A 13,299-nucleotide genomic window follows, 5' to 3' on the forward strand; every position below is an offset into this window, starting at 1 on the left:
TTTGGAGAGGTAATCACATACCTCCATTTGGCACATTCTTTTTGATTTACACTTATGTCTCCATCACTGGTAAAGAGGTCAGGGTTAGAAACAAACCCAGTTCTCACATCAGATACAATTCTGTGATGTCTGTAAACGAAATGGAAAATGAAGAGCACACATCATTTTTTGTTGTTGTAAATGTTAGCTCTGGTTTTTGGTTTCTTCCAGCTACCTGCACCCAGTGATGCAGTCAAGAAGCTGGATCAGACAATTGAGAATAAATCCGATGAAGAGGTTAGTGTATTTAGTCTGTTAATATACATTTGTGAAACGCTGAACAATATCCTTTTTGGCACTGAGTTGGTAATACTTATCAAGCTAAGAGAGAACACTAGAGACACAATTTGACTGTTATACAGAAAAGATCAGGACCTGCTCCTGAGCTTAGGTTCTCCACTCTCTGGAACACCTTGGTTTTACTGATGTACATATTTCAGAACCTTTTGAGGCTGTAGTCTTGGGCATTGACATAGCAGAAACTGTTCCAGGCTATTCTCTTCATGCTATTCACACATCTGTTCTCTGATTATTAGTGCTTCATTCGAGTTGGTGGGGGCCACTGACACTCATTTTTGGAGACCAGCACTTATTTTTCTTTATCAGACATTCACTAAGAAAAAGAAAGGAAAAAACAAACAGCAGAAACTCAGAGGAAGAGAATAATGGAAAAAACATCACTAAGAGAGAGAGCAGGAACCAGCAAGTGTAAGAAAGGTTCAGGGAGTACCCGGTAGTGAATTAAAAGGCATGAAGTGGATTCAGAACTGTGCAGCCTTGATATTCTTCATGGCAACCTTTAATTCGCAAAAACAACAGTTGATGGACAGAATGCAGAACAATGTCATACATTCACCCCAGTACAGAGATCTGGGCCTAAATCCATCGTTTTGTTGCTCACCATGCCTTTCCAGTTTGAACCCAGCCATATGCAAATCAGTCGAGACACTGTGCCCCATGGGGACAGTCCAGCCTGGACTGCCAAGCCAGGCCCTGCTTCGACTGGAAACAAGCTTCCTTTGACCAGTTTCAGGATTTCAGCCCTCATCAGCCAGGATAGCTTGATTCCAGTGGCAGCAAGAGCGCGGGACTCACGTCTGAGTATGCCCGTCCCACTCGGGGTGGCAAATGCAAAAACAATAGTTGATGGACAGAATGCAGAACAATGTCATGCATTCACCCCAGTACAGGGATCTGGGCCTAAATCCATCGTTTGTTTTGCTCACTATGCCGTTCCAGTTTGAACCCAGCCTTATGCAAATCAGTCTTGACCCTGTGCCCCATGGGAAGAGTCCAGCCCGAACTTCCAAGCCAGGACCTGCCTGGACTGGAAACAATATTCCTGGAACCGGTTTCAGGCTTTCAACCCTCATCAGCCAGGATAGCTTGATTCCAGTGGCATGGACAGCACTGGACTCACGTCTGAGCATACACGTCCCACTCGGGGTGGCAAATGCAAAAACAATAGTTGATGGACAGAATGCAGAACAATGTCATGCATTCACCCCAGTACAGAGATCTGGGCCTAAATCCATTGGTTTTTGCTCACCATGCCACTCCAGTTTGAACCCAGCCAAATGCAAATCAGTCTTGACCATGCGCCCCATAGAAACAGACCAGCCGGAATTGCCACGCCAGGAAACAAGTACCATAGGACCGGTTTCCGGCTTTCAGCCTTCATCAGCCAGGAGAGCTTGATTCCAGTGGCATGGAGAGCACTGGACTCACGTCTGAGCATACACGTCCCACTCGGGGTGACAAATTAAAAACAACAGTTGATGGTCATAAAATGCAGAACAATGTCATACATATACCCCAATTCAGAGAGCTGGGCCTAAGTCCATCATTTTTTTGGTCATCATGCCATTCCAGTTTGAACCCAGCCATATGCAAATCAGTCTTGACCCTGTCCCTTGCACACTTTGCCACTGGATTCTAGATAACCTGGCTGATGAGGGTTATGAACCCGAAACTGGTCTCAGGATGCTTGTTTCCTGTCTAGGGAAGACATGGCTTGGCAGTTCGGGCTGGACTGTTCACATGAGGCTCAGGGTCATGATTGATTTGCATATGGCCATGTCTGAACTAGGGTGGTGGAGTGAGCTAAAGAATGATGATGGATTAAACCCAGATCAGTTGACTGAGGTTGAAGTTTGATTTGCTCAAGCGCTCTGTCCATCATTCCCTTTGGTATCGCTTTGTACGCCCTAAGTTGGCAGGGTATGCCCAGATGTGGGTCCCTTGCTCACTTTGCCACTGGATTCAAGATAGCCTGGCTGATGAGGGTTAGGTGCCCGAAACCGGTCCCAGGATGCTTGTTTCCGGTCCAGGGAAGACATGGCTTGGCAGTACGGGCTGGACTGTTCCCATGAGGCCCCATGAGGCACAGGGTCAGACTGATTTGCATATGGCCATGTCTGAACTGGGGTGTTGGGGTGAGCTAAAGAATGATGATGAATTAAACCCAGATCAGTTGACTGGGAATGTGTATTTGATTTGCTCAAGCGCCCCGTCCAGCATCCCCTTTGGTATCGCTTTGTTCGCCCTAAGATGGCAGGGTTTGCCCAGATGTGGGTCCCCTGCTCACTTTGCCACTGGGTTGAAGATAGCCTGGCTGATGAGTGTTATGAAACCGAAACCGGTCCCAGGATGCTTGTTTCCGGTCCAGGGAAGACATGGCTTGGCAGTTCGGGCTGGACTGTTTCCATGAGGCACAGGGTCAGACTGATTTGCACTTTTTTATCCATATATGTACACCTGCATCGCGCAAGACCACATCTTTCCATCAGATCCCCCCACCCCTTCTGGCCCCTAACGACTCAGATACTAAATGCACAAAAGAACATCCACCATCAGTGTGGAAATCAGGCACGACTCAAAGGCGTCCGTGCAAATCCTAGGCAAAATCTGTATTACGCTGCTCAGCAACTGCCATGACAAGGATCTCCTGACCATATTCAGCTGGCCATGCTCCCTGGCCCACCCTTCTAGCATCCTTGAGCCCAATTCACCCGCTGAAGCCATGTAACCCCAGAGCAATTTACACATGAATGCAATTCCCGCTAATTTTCCTGCAATTGTTACCCTGGGTAAACCTTTTCCAATCATATCCGGTATAAACTGAATCACATTGTCCCTTCGCTGTAACTTAGTCGAGCGCCGCTGGGCAACTGACAGCAAAACTCTTTCCATGCTAGATTATAGGCTATCCTAGTGGACTTATCCAGTGATCCTACCACCAGTTGTAGCATCTTGTGTTGCCTACGTACCACAACTGCTGCGGCATGGGTGTCGGGATCCTGTTGGCGTCCTTGGCCAACCCACAGAATCTACCCCACAGTGAACGAGACATTCGCTATGTCATTGTCCACACCTGGTACATGCAGTGCTCCAAATGCTATATATTAACACAAACAACCTAGGACAAAACCCTCAGCAACACTTGTTCATCCCTTGCTGACTGACGGTTCACAATCTCTACAACTGCCCTATTATCAACTCGAAAAGCCACTTTCCTATGCGCAAGCTGACTACCCTATAGTGTAACTGCCACAACTAAGGAGAAGAACTCCAGAAATCTATTCTGCCTGCCACTGCTCGGCACACCACTTCCCCTGCAAGTAGAGGCCAAAACCTTTGCTACCTGCTGTATCTGAAAATATCTGCATATCCCAAATGAGATCTCCCCTCCCTTGCCAGTCTAATGCCATTGAAAGTTTGCAGAAAAACATGTCACATTCTCAAATCTTCTTTTACGCCTGCAAGGAAAGGCCCATGACGATGAGGCAATCTGTTCCCCCCAATGCCCTCACTAGCCTCCTGCAAAAGGTTCTCCCTACTCTCACTACCCTACATGCAAAAATGAGATGCCCTAGCAAGGCCTGTATCTCTTTGACCATTACTTTTTGCTGTGCCAGCACGGCGTTAAGCAATTCCAGCATTTTATCCCATTTATTATCTGGCAACGGGGCTTGCATTTCTTTGGAATCAATCCAATTCCCAAAAAAAGACAGTGCCGTGCTGGGGTCATCGTCTTTTCGTGTGCCAATGGCACTCCCAACTTCTCCGTCAGCTCTTTGAAGTTTTCCAGGACCTCCTGGCACTCCGTGGAGCAAGAGGCTCTAACAAAGAAAATCATCCAAGTAATTGGTCACTAACATGTGCCCTGTCCTTTGCGTTAAGCAATTCCAGCATTTTATCACTTTCATCATCCGGCAACCGGGCTTGCATTCTTCTGGAGTCAATCAGAAATCTAAGAAAAGACAGTGCAATGCTGGTGCCCATTGTCTTTTTGAGTGCCAATGGCACTCCCAAATCCTACGTCAGCTCTTTGAAGTTTAGCAGGGCCTCCTGGCACTCCGTGGAGCAAGAGGTTCCAACAAAGAAAAAATACATCCAAGTAATGGGTCACTAACATGTGCCCCGTCCTTTTCTAAAACAACCACTGCAGACAAGGTAATGCCTTATCCACGTACCATTTACAATTGAAATTGATATACAGAAGATCCCAATCATCTGGATGGACTGGAAGCAAATGGAAAACCAATTTTATATCGCATTTTGCCATTTCCGCCATTGCGCCCGCCGTCACTACCAGTGACATGGTCACGTCAACTGACGAGTAAAAAACAGTAGCTTCCTTTTCATCGATAAAATCATTCACCGAGCACCATTCTGGCCATGATAAATGCTGAATAAGCCTGAATTGTCGGGGTTCTTTATTGGACACCACCACAACTGGTGACACAATCAAGTTGTCCAGAGGCTAAACTGGGAAAGGGCCCACCATTCTCCATCTCCTCACCTCTTTGCCTAATTTCTCTTGCCCAACCTGTGAATGTTCTTTGCTGACTTCAAATTTTCTGATCAAAGCCTGTGTCTAGGTGCTGCCTACCCCAAATGAAAACCCCACTTGAACCCTTCCCTTAGTACTTCTGCAGCCTTCTGGCTGTCCTAACTCTGTAAGACTGCCTCCAATTTGTCTGCCTTAACTGGCGTATGAGCCTTTTGTCCCAGAAAACCCGTAGCTCCTCTTGACCCCGAAAAATGCTTCTACTGCTGTCCCCCGTGTTGCCCCCGTTGCTGAAAACCCCTCCTACCCCAAAACAGTTGATCAAGGGATTTTGAGCACTCATGGCGAAATCTGCAATATTTGCATGTGCACAGACCTTTATTGAAATCCCAGCAGGCCCCCATGCTCCTGGAAGCCCAATTGTGTGCTGCCATAATCCGTGTCATGTTCCACCCATTTTTGCCTCAGTATCCCAGGCCATACCGGCCCTGAATTCCTCATTGTATTGTGCCCATGAATGCCTCAGTATCCCAGGCCATACCGGCCCTGAATTCCTCATTGTATTGTGCCCATGCATAACCCCCCAACCTGTGATTGACCTCCACATACTTGAATAGTGCTACGCAGCGTTCTGGGAATTTCTCCCAGTAAACACTAACATAAATCAAGAAAGCTGCTGTCCAATTCTCTATGGTCAGAGGAACCCTTGCCCCCTCTCCTCTGTCCCCACAGAGACCAATACCAGCCCCTCCCTCTTTCCATATGTTTTACCTGGCTCTAAGGAGGGTGCCCGTATTGCTGCAGTCAGCCTTGCCAGTAGCCCCGTAGTTCATCCCAACTTGGTTGGCCTTGCCGTAGGCTTTGACTCTCTTCTGGACACCTGGAAAACACTCTGAGAGACATTACTCTTATCCCCCACCCCATCTAAATCATCTCTAAGCTCGCCTTCCTCAAGGCTCTACTCATCGAAATCTAACTCCGTGCCTTCGTGCGACCCCTCATGGGCCCATAACTCTGCGCCTCCGGGGAACCAACCACACCATCTGATATACCCCTGAGTCCTATGACTACGTTCTCCTGCTAGTTTTCCATCCTGCAGACCGCTGAAGTCCGTCAGGTGTTGGGGCCAGCGAGACCGCTCTTGGCCTACATGTGCTGGCCACGCCGGAATCCCCCGATGGTAACAGGTACGCCGCACAAGGCTCCACCCTCCCTTCTCCTAGGCGCCAGTAAGCCACACCCAGCTCTGCCAAGTCCACCACCGGAAGTGAGTCTTCGCCCTGCTATATAAATGATTGTTCTGGTGTGCCGGGCCTTTGATACTCATCCCCTGTCTTCCGCCCTACCTTAAACCAATCACCTACTTCCCTGTCACTCAATCCCTCTTCCTCCCCTCACTCCATTCCAGTCCAGCCATATCTAACCCTGGCCGGTCCTGGTCAAGACCTGTCCCCTGAACCCCCCCTACCAACCTTTCTGCTGCCCCCGCCTTAGCCCCCCCTTCCCCCTCTTCTCAAATGTAAAGCTTTGCCCTCCAAACCAGCTGATCCTCCCTGTGCAAGATATTATTCCAAATACCTCACTTTCTTATATCCTGCTCTCGATTTTTTTGTGTTGATATGCAAGTTAGCTTTTCCCAGTTCTTGAAGGACTGCGTGAAGGTTGTTAAGATGGTCTTTCAAAGTATTGCTGAAGATGACGATGTCATGCAGAAAAGCGGAGAAGTAAGCTTGATGGTTCTTTAATTCATTTTTTATTAACTAATAAAATGTAGGGGGTTCAGTGAAGGCCAAAGGGCAAGACAGTAAATCGAAATAAGCTGTATAGTATAGAAAAGGCTGTCTTTTCTTGGTCCTCCTTTTTAAGGGGTACTTGACAGTATCCCTTGGTAAGGCCAATGATAGTAATATAACATGCTTTTCTAGTTTCTCTTATCAGCTCATCAGTCCTGGGGAGGGAAGACCCATCAAATGTGGATACCTCTGTTGAGCGCTCTGAAGTCAATGCAAAAATGTATAGTGCCATCTGGCTTAGGGACCAATACTATAGGGGACGACCAATTACTTTTTGATGGTTCTATTACCGCCATCTGCAACATTTGTTCAACTTCTTTCTGGATTGCCTGTCTTCTAGCAGCAGGTATCTGATACGGTTTTTATGTTTTATGAAAAAAAACACTTGTGTGGGGATGGCTTGGGGAAAAAAGCTGTAGTGTTTTTAACAGCCCACTCTGCAGTTATTCCTTCAAGAACTCATTATAGGGAAGCTGCCCCAGAGTCCTAGGGGGGCTCTCCACTGCAGTCGCGGCTTGTACTTTTCGGGTAAGTGGTCCCAACTGTTTCTTCAATAGATTGACATGATAATGCTGCTCTTTCTTAGGGGATATACGTAAAGGATAGGAAACTTAGACCTCGTTTTCTAAAACCAAGAAATGAAAGAGTCCCCCTCAGAACACATAAAGACATTAGTTAGTCCCTGCTGCTTAGGAGGAACTGAAGAGAATAAGGAGGGACAAAGAGGCAGTACTGACCACTAGCAAGCAAGGATTTTTAAATGACACTTAAACAAATCAAAAGCAGGGGGATGGCTTTAAGCCAACATGAAAAATTACAACAGGTCTTGAATGCTCGACCTAAAAAGAGTCTTCGGCGTATCTCCATGTAGGCCTCTTTCGTTTTCTAGATCTTATCCTGTAAGTCTCTTCATCAATCCCTAGATGGTCCCATATGAATGTATTTCCTTGTATGGGGCATCTCCCTGGGCGTTCATTATTTGGTATGCTGCCTGGGCTTCTCTAGTCAGAAGACGGAGGAGAAAAAAAGAACACTTTTCTCTAGGGCAAAGATATGTCCTAGCAGCTCTTTTGAAGTATAACAATAAAGCATCAGGGTCATCGCCCACAATATGCTTTTGTAACTATAATGTGGAAGTAGAACCAAACCATAAATCAACTGAAACTGATCTGTATTCAAATGGTCCAACTGTGACTAGACAGCATTGCAGAATATCTCTCGCCCGCTTTGGTCGAGGACATTTGCCTCTCTAATACCCATTCTATATGCTGTACCACGGTATCAATTATGTAACAATGGAAGGCTGCCTGCTTTCTCAACCATGGGTTGCTTGGCATGCGATTGACAACACAAGATAATTGGGTTTTGGAAGTAGGTATTTATTTGGACAGTTATTTTTACCTTGATGAAATTCTCAAGTCTTCTGTTTTCTCTTTTCCTTCCTTCTAGAATGGCCGGAAGTCTGGTCCACCGGCCCCCTCGAAACAAGGAAACAAGCCACAGGTAAGTCTCTTATACTTTTTCCCAGACTAAGGCTAATACAGGTGCCCTTATCCTTATCTTGGTATACCGTCTCTTGTGGGGTTAGTGAGGTGTGAGGGGTTCAATTTCTCTATAGTTGTGGAAGCCAGATAAAAGATAGTGCCCAAATGAGAGTAAGAAAAGAGAAACAAAATTGGAATAGAAGGAATCCTCTTCTTTTAACATGCACCTGGTCTTTCTTACAAGCTGCGTGGTCCTTTTAGTCTTTGATGGTCTAGCTCAATTTCCAACCAGGTTGAGTGAGTAAGAGGGGTAGTTAAAGGTGGTGCTCCAGACCAGGATAAATCACTAGCTCCTTTAAGTCTCAGAAGAGATTTCCGATCTTAACCGTGGCTTAGCAGTTTCAGGACAAGTGAAGGAGTTTCATGTAGCATGCGAATCCTGATAAAAGATTAAACGAAAACCCACCCGTAATTTATGACACTCCACCTCCCTCCTACGTTAATACTGAAGTTCCCATGTTGGCCTTATCTTAGGCTCCAATTAGACCCTTGTGTGGCCCCTCCATCCACCAGTGCTGGAATAGAAACTGGTCACGTTCCTGGGCGAGCCACGCTCCTCCTGGGCATGGCTGGGTGAAGCATCCTGCCCGTGTCCCTCCTGCCATTGAACAGGGCCGGACTGAGAACAAAAACCGGCCCTGGCAAAGTGCTCGTCAGCCCCCCGGGGGGGGGGGGTGTTGGGGGTGCATGAGCTCTTTACCGGGGCCAGTTTTTGGCAAATTTTGTTACAGGGCCGATTCTGCAAAAACAGTCCTGTAACAAAAAAGGCCGCCAGGGGCCCAACACTGGCCCCCACCCTTGCGGCACACCGGGGGATTTCCCGGTGCCCGCAACGGCCAGTCCGGACCTGCCATTGAGATATCCTCCCATCAGCGTCGTCCTTCCCCTGGGCCCATACAGCTTGTCCAGTCTCAGGTGTTCTCCCACTGTAGTGTTGTAGTGTAGTCTTCAGCATCCACACCCTTTTGCTCTCTAGGTACTCGATTTAAAGGGCCTTGGGTGAGCAGTATCGAGGAAAGACTTATCCACTTCCCGTCTTGTTGTAGCAATCAGGATAGGATTTCCTGTTGTCCCTTCAAATGATGCCTGACTTTGTCCTTCCTTTATTTCTGTGATATCCTCGAAGGCCTGAAAAAGTAAAAGTGTTTGTGATTTGGTTTTTCAGGGGAAGGGCCGGGCACGGGCCAAGACACGTCATCCGGTAAGTCCTCATTGTTCAGCCCTTCACCCCCTCCATTCTGACACTACTGTAGAGTATATTTGCATCCACTGTACTGGTGTACAGTGGAGTGCTATAGACTGGAGTGTTGTACAGTCTAGGAGCATGTATTCGAAAATCGTATATTGAAATAGCATACAGTTGAGTGGCATACAGTAGACTCAGGTACAATGAAGTGGGGTAAAGTAGAATAGCGTACAGTGGAGTGGAGTACAGTGGAGTACCATAAGGTGGAGTGGCGTACATTTTAGTACTGCACAGTGGGCTTACGGTAAAGTACGTAAAATGGCGAATGTCCAAACGGGGGTATAACCGGACTCCAGTCCCTCCATCTCTCAGGCTTCAAGGCCGCAGTAGGCCCATCACTACTCAAGGCCACAAGTGTAGGCGTACACTCCCCCAGTCTCCCTGTTAAGGCCTGCAGATGGGGGAGTCTCGCACAAACCAGCCAAGCAGCGCTTGCTCAGTCACGGGCCTCTCACCGCCAGCACACGGAGTCCCTAAAGCTCTTCACTGATAAAGAGGGTGTCCCCTTCAGGGAGCTGTGACTGCCCCCAGGCCCCTTATGCAGCTTCTGGTGGTGTGCTAGCTCTAGGCCAGATCCAGGCCTCCTCCGTCCGCAGCTCCTGCCCGGACGCCACCGCACTCTGGCCCAGAATCCTCCTGTGCTCCTGCTCCGATCACGAGCGCCAGCTGACCCCACTGGGCGAAGCTCTGCCGGTCGGAGACCCCGCTGTGCACCCACCTCAGGGCCGCCCTGCGCCCACCAGAGACCCAGCTACATGTGGCTCGCCAGGTCCCGCCACCTCGCAGGGATCCGGCTGCTCGCCTCCGCTGCTTCTGTGGCGCACTCTGCACCAACTCACTAGCAGCACCTCTCACCTTCACTGCCAGGCACCGGAGAAGTCGCCGCCAGCCCCAAAAGCCGCCATCACCTCGCTGTCGGGGACACAGGATTCTGCTGGCCTCACCAACACAGTCCAGGCCAGGCTGCCATTTTCGCCGCTGCTGCCTCCGGCCACATGGATTCCTCTCTCGCCCTCCCACCGGTCACTCGGCTCCACCGGAGCAGTATCGGCGGCACTCAGAGTCCAGGAGCGGGCTCTCCCTCAATACCAAGCTGTTGGCTGGAGGCAACGCTGCTGCTGGCCAAGTCAGGTGCCCGGGAGCAGGGAGCCACTGTGGAACACGTCTTACCCGCTCGCCATCTTGGCCACGCCCCCAACCATATAGTTTTAATCACAATTTTCCATTATTGTACAGTTAGCGTTTTGCTAACTTATGGGTTAGGGTGTTACATACAATTAATTATTATGTTTTATTGTTATTAACTACCTATTACCACCCTGTCAGTGGTAATAGGTTACCTTTTTTGTTTACAGATGTGTAGATATTATCAACCTATGAATTTTAAATTATTTTTTCCTTTAGTAATGTTGGGCCGTTTGCCGAATCGCAGTGAAATTTTACATACTTGTTCCACCCGTTTTATTGTGGAAGGAGTAAAAGTTTTGTATGGCTTGGTCAAGGGGATGCAATAAAAAGAGGGTCTTAAAACGTGTGTAATTACAATATATTTCATGTACTCTTTTGTATTTTCCGTTCCGTGGAAAATGCCAGTCACACTTTGTTAGAATGTGGCTGGATTACATATTATAGTGCCCACATGAATATTTTGTTCTGATGGATACACCTGCCAGTGGATTCCTCACCTTGTGAATATCCCTCTGGTTCAGCAACATTCGGAAAATTATTTTGTAGCACGCCGGCGTCGCGCGCGACTCCGACTGACGTCACTGACTCCTTATTAGGTCGACGTCGGCGTGATGACATCAGTTCCCTTTTTTCCGCGTCGTCGACGCTGACGGTTTCTTGGGATCTTCTGTTGTACGGATAGTAACTTTGTTACTTTTGTGGATTTCTGGTTTCTGTATCTGTTTGGGGTTGCTGTCTTCTGTCGAGATGTCATCGAGGAAGACGGGATTTAAACCATGCGACTCATGTGGGAGAATTATGTCCATTACCGATCCTCATGGTGACTGTCTATGGTGTCTGGGTTTGGATCACGACGTCAAGGGTTGTCGATCCTGTTTTAAAATGAACCCAAAGGCTCTTCGGGAATGAGAGGCAAAACATCTTGTTGCCAAATTGAAGGGTAAGGATACTGAGAGAGCTTCGAGGTCAAGATCGAGAGGCTCGAGGTCGAAGTCAAAGTCGAAGTCGAGGTCAAGGTCCCGGTCGAGGTCGGCTTCGAAGTCGGCTTCGTGTTATGCTTCTGGTTCATCAAAAAGGAAGCATAAGAGAAAGAAGCACAGTTCGAGACACCATTCTGGCAGGGAGTCGGACTCCAAAAAGAAGTCACCTTCACGAAAACATCGTAAGGGCATGATATGTCCCTCTCCAGCTCATAATCCTGAAGGTGAGGCTACGCCTTTACAATCTCGGGAGCCTACACCGGCTCCGGAATTGAATCTGTCTCCGGATCTGTATCAGTCTTCGGTGCATGAAGAAGAAGAAGTTCCTCTGGCTCGACGACTCCGGTACATCATCCCGAGGAACAAAAGGAACAGGAGGAGTCGAATCGGGTGCAGCCTCCTCAGGAGCAGCCGGTGGGTTCGTACCCTCAATTTCCTGGTCCTGGTCAGGACCCTTCGCATTTTCTAAACACCATGTATGGTGTATATGTAAGAGCAATGTACCCCTCTGGTGTGCCGGCTGGTCCCATGGATCCATTGGCTTATAATCTGGGTGTGCCGCAGGCTTATGCTCCGGCTCCTTTCCTGCCGTTTATGCCGACCCCGACTCCACCATGGCTTCTCTCTGCGCCTCCGAGGTCATCGACTCCGTGCACGGCTTCACTGGCTCCGGAGCGACCTCGAGATCCAAATCGAAGTTCGACGCCGGTACCAGCTTCACATTCGAAGGCGGCTCCGGCTCCAGCTCCACATTCGGCGCCAGCTCCGACTCCATCGGAGTCGTTACCGGATCCGACGACATCAGTGTGAATGGAGTGGTCGAGGCGTAGAGCGCAGCACCTTTTGGAGGAAAGAAATTATGGAGAGGCTGAAATTGAAGAAGGCGAGCTTCAGGATCAGGAGGATTATTTTGAAGAGTTGCATGATGCAAGTGGTCTGGAATTTTCACCAGAATGGGGGTTGCCCACGGTGTCTGATGCTCCCTCTAAGGATGTGGCACCTTACCATGTGGTAATTAAGAAGGCTGCAGAACTCTTAAATTTGACTGCCATCTGTGGAGTACAAGTCGAACATTCTTACTGAAGTTCTCCATTCTCCATCCTCTGTGGTTGAGCCAACTCTTCCATTTACTGAGGCTCTTACTGATCCTATATTGGAGATATGGAGTAAACCTTTTACTGCTCCTGCAGTTTCAAAGACAGTGGCAAGGCGCTACAGAGTGGCGCCTGGAGATCCTGAATTCTTAGCCACACATCCTTTGCCAGAGAGTTTGGTGGTTCAAGCTGCTTGTTCGAAAAGATTTGCAGGTGCTTTTCCCTAGGTTCCTGGAATAAGACTCTAAGAAGCTAGATCAGAATGCAAAAAAATTGTTTTCGTCAGGCAGTATGGCCCTAAAATCGACATATGCTCCTTTTTTGCTAGGCAGATATATCCATGCTTTGATGGATACAGTGAAACAGCTATCTCCTAAGCTTCCTGAGGAGGATAGAAAGAACTTTAATGAAGTGGTATCTGACGCGCAGGCTGCAGCTCGGCCGGTCATACAAAGTGGTATGAACACAGCAGATTCTGTGGCTAGGATCATGGGGTCTTCGATCGCCACCAGAAGAGCTGCTTGGCTAAAGACTTCTGAGTTTTCAGCGGATGTTCAGGCTGCTCTGATGGATTTGCCTTTTGATGGCACAGGCTTTTTCGGAAAGAAAGCTGATGCTGCTTT

The sequence above is a fragment of the Lissotriton helveticus genome, chromosome 5_1, assembly GCF_964261635.1.
Source record: "Lissotriton helveticus chromosome 5_1, aLisHel1.1, whole genome shotgun sequence".
Lineage (NCBI taxonomy): Eukaryota > Metazoa > Chordata > Amphibia > Caudata > Salamandridae > Lissotriton > Lissotriton helveticus.